Source organism: Pinus tabuliformis, chromosome 1_1 (assembly GCF_031772625.1).
Source record: "Pinus tabuliformis cultivar Carrire ecotype Pingquan chromosome 1_1, CPIR1, whole genome shotgun sequence".
In the NCBI taxonomy this organism is placed as follows: Eukaryota; Viridiplantae; Streptophyta; class Pinopsida; order Pinales; family Pinaceae; genus Pinus; species Pinus tabuliformis.
The window spans coordinates 587,190,906-587,195,347 of NC_142297.1; positions in this window are offsets into that span (position 1 = coordinate 587,190,906).

The window sequence follows — 4,442 nt, forward strand, 5'->3', positions numbered from 1 at the left end:
AAGAAAATAGTACTCTTTTAATCTGATCTTTTAAGTAAAGATGAGTATTTTAATCTGATCTTTTAAGTAAAGATGAATATTTTAATTTGATCTTTTAAGCAAAGATTAATATTTCAATCTAATTTTCTAAGTAATATTAATATTTTGAGTTTATGGTATCATTGTTTTGATAGAGAAATATAGACATTGGTAGGATTTATAATGGCTAAAAGTCACTTTTAAGGCAAGTGTGTGATAACAAGTGCATATAATGGATGTGAGGATTGTAGTTGTTTTAGTATGTAATGAATTGATAATAGCATTTTGTATAATGTATTAATGAATATAATGATATGTTATTGTGTGTAATGAATTCACAATGGAGTGATGGCTAGGGTTTGAAGCAAAGATTTTCTTCAAACAGTACATTTTTTTCCTTGAAGCAGTTAGGCGATGTGGGTCTACCAGCGATTGATCTAATAGTGTTCATAAAGGACTTATCATGGATGAGGAAGAAGAGGTTGACTATGATACAGTATCATTGAAGGCAGCCATATTTTCGGCAATATTCTTGCACTCATAGATTCTAAGGCTGGTAGGGATCAAACTCATGGGGGATTGTATTGGCACTTTGTATCTTCTAAAGACGTTGCCACAGTGGAGGCATGGTCCATGGGTTTGCAGTCAGTCGAGTTAGTTTCCCCTTTATCACAACCTTTGGAAGTCGTTTTTGGTCCTCCACCTTGTTAGGTAAGTGATGGAGATTTTCCAGATAGTCTTTGGGGGTTTTCCCCTATTACTTCACCGCTTTCTATTGACTTGAAAACTTCTCTAGGGTCGAGTCAGCTTGATTTACCCAAGGTAAATGTTCCTTTCCTGAATAACGACTTAACTAGAGTTGGGTCTTCAGGTTTATTGGAGAACTTTTTCTACCCTCACATTTTGTGCCTTATCAAATTGGTTCTAGTCAGGTGGAGTCTAGTGGTTTTCAATAGGTTTTAAGTCCCTTTCCTAACCCTCTCCCAAAATGCTACTAGTATCAAAGCACAAGAAGTTGGAGGTTCAAGAGTCGGAGGCCAAGGACAAGAAGAACCAATTGTTGAGGATTCAAACACCCCACAGACTGGGGATCCAAATTGGGGGGCATGAAAAAAGAAGGATAGGGTTATAAAAAGGAAAGAACCCTATGCAAAGTTAAAGTTGGGTTTAGGGGTGGATGTGAGGATGCACCAGGTAGCGACAATGGCATACAGGACTCTCGTTAGAAGGACACGAGGTAGGAAATTCAACATAAAGACATTTGAGGACTCGATGGCTATGGAAGTAAGTCCCCTAGTTTCAAATTCACTTAACATTTTCCTTCTTTCAAAGGGTTGGATCCAAAATGATTTTCACTCCCATGAGGAAGCTATCTAAACTTCACACAAGTTATTTTTATGTTTTGGTCCCCTCTTTTCGATGTGAATTAGGAACAGCGAGATGTGGTCCCTATATGGGTTCATCTACTTTGTTTTCCCCCAAACTCGTGGAAGCCAGAGATTTTCCAGGATGTGGGCAACAATCTGGGCTCATATTTGGATGCAGATTTTTCTTATTTGCAAATTGTTATAGCGGCTACAACCACCCTCCAAAATTTTTCCTTAACTTTGTTTTGGAGCCTCCCTTCCAAATTTTCACAGCAGCTTTCCTTGCTTCGTCAATTCTCAAGCTTCAGTGTTTTGCTCACACAAAGGCAGCCTATCAATCACACCTCGATGCATTCCCCTCATAGTTTGATCACTCGGACTTAGTCCAGCTACAGGCTAAGCAACTCCCCCAAGAAATTGCACAATTTTGGAGGGAAACCAACCTTCCCTCCAGAAATTGTGCAATCTTGACTGGCAGCCTACTGGGCTCCAGAATTGTGCAATTCTCACAGTCAACACTCATAGTAAAAATTGCGCAATTTTCCCCAGCGGAACTGCTCAGCCCAGAATTTGCGTAAATCTGGGCAACAGCCAGCTGCTCTTCCCAGAAATTGTACAAATCTCTTGGGCAGTTAGCCTAGCTCCCATTTCCTTCAAGCAGTCAAACAGCGTCTTGCATGTGCAGCTGAGTTGACCAGTTCCCTCCGGGACAGAGCAAAACAAACATGCATGCATGGGACGCTTCTCTGAAAGCAGCATGCAAAGGCATCCCTTGTTTCAAGGGTCTATGTTTAGCAGTTGGAGGTTACATGCAAGGATCATTTCATAAACCTCCCACCAAGTGTCGCCTTCCCTAGATTTGTGGCATGCACGTCACAACCTTGATGTTATCAAAACTCATCAACCAGACATTGCAGAGCTCATTCCTCACATCAACCTTGCAACTCTGACATCCCACATCACATCTAGGAGCAATCAGCACATTCAGCGCAGCTGTTTTGGGGTAAGCCTTATGTTGCATTTCTATCGATTTTTGTGTTTTCGCTTGAGTGAGTATTGTTTGCTTGATTTTAGTGAGCGCTTGTTGTCATTTACTTGTATACTAGGTTGTCCTAGCATAGTTTCAATTTTCGTTGTTGTCTCACTATTGTTGCATGCATGAAATTGTTTTGCACGAACATCGTTGATTTGGCAATTCACCTCACCCACATGCATGTTGTTCCGTTTTCTGAATTTGCCATTCGTCGTTTGCATGCATGATCATTCACTTATGCTTACACTCGGTATCATCATGCATTCACACTCACATTCACTTTCAGTTGCCCGTCGGCGATTCCGGCCAACCTTGGCCCGGACTCTGCCTCACTAGACAACATTGCCCAATCCTGAGAGGGAAGGCTTTGCCTCCCTCTCCAAAAATGCACATTTCTGCCCAGGCAATGTTCTCTAGGATTATTTTGCGCATTTCTGAGGGATAGTGACTGCTGGCCCAGAAAATTGTGCAATGTAGTCATTGAGCCTGCAGCCATTGCCAGCGTAGATTGTGAATTACGCAATTTCAGCAGCCAGTAGCCAGACTGGACTGTGCATTACATAGTTCCAGCAGTCAGCCAGTCTCCCAGCAGCCCAGACTGTGCCTTGCACAGTCTTGGCAGTCAGTCTCCCAACCTCCCGGCCAAAATTACGCAACCTTCATGATCAATCACACAGGTATGTTGCAAGTTAGTTCTCAAGTTCATTTTGGTTTTTGACTAACAGATTGCTTGCCATGAGTGTTGCCATGTCTCCAAGTATTGTAAGTGTTCATCTTCCTCTCAACAGTGCAGGTACAATGGTTTCCAAGAGAGCAGAGTCGAAGACACCGTTCAGAGCACACTTGGAGATGTAGTCAATCAAATGTCTATGAGCTTGCCTACTCACGAAGATATCAAGTTGTTCGTAGAAAAGGACATCAAGATATGACAGCAGCAACATCATAGCAAGCAACATCATGAATAGCAGCAGAAGGCAGCATACCAAATGCAACGAATACAATGAATGCAATGAATGCAAGAGGAAGGTTGTTGACAACACAGAGGTAGAATAAAGTTGCAAGCTCAAGCAGGTCCACTAATGATGAAAGCAACTTTGGAGACTCAGGATATGAGGTGACAGCGCGACATGAAGATCACACAAAGACAGAGAATGGAACAAAGAAGGAGTTGCATGTGTTGAAGCAACAACCCAATGAAGAACAGGAAGCTGCACAAACAGACGAATGAGTTGCAGCAAGAACAAGAACAACAGTAGGCGCAACATGCACTCATGGACGAAATTGCACCCGTATAAGTTAAAGATCCATCCCAGTAGTTGGCTCGGAGCAGACATGGTGAGCAATGTTGTTGATCACATGCAAGGGATTCAGCAGCATGCATGTCATTGTGTGCACGCATGTGATCCAACCCTTTCAGCACACTCACCAAGGCGAAGACAAGAAGCAATTCCAACTGGAGTTGAACATGTACTTCGACAAGTTGATGCACATGACCACTAGTAGAAACACTTGAAGATCAGCATGTACACTATGCATCAATGTGTTGTTGGTTTAGTCGCACACAAGAAGACCATGCACATGTTATCAGACAAGTTGGATGAAGGAGCCGAAGCAATGCACTAGTTGCAACGGAGGCAAGAGTTCGCTTCAACAAGATGTCACCATGAGGTGCATGCACACCATTGCAGACGACCAAGCTTGGCATTAGCTCACCACCTTCACCATCACAAGCATGCCAAAAAGTTGGTCTCATCACAATGGACCAAGTGTCAGTGATGTCTTGCATGTCAAGCCATGTTGTCAAACATGAGTACATGTGCATTGTAATGTATCGTCATGTCAAGTATAAGTCAAGTGTCAATAGTTGGATGTAATGGTCATAGAGTAGATGAAGAGTCATGAGGGTAGATGAACTGTCACAAAGGGGAATGTCAAGGGTCACCCCACCCTTTCCTATAAATTGTCCCTCATAACTCATTGTATAGGCTTTTGGTGAGCCAAGCTTTTGATAAGACTATCTTGGA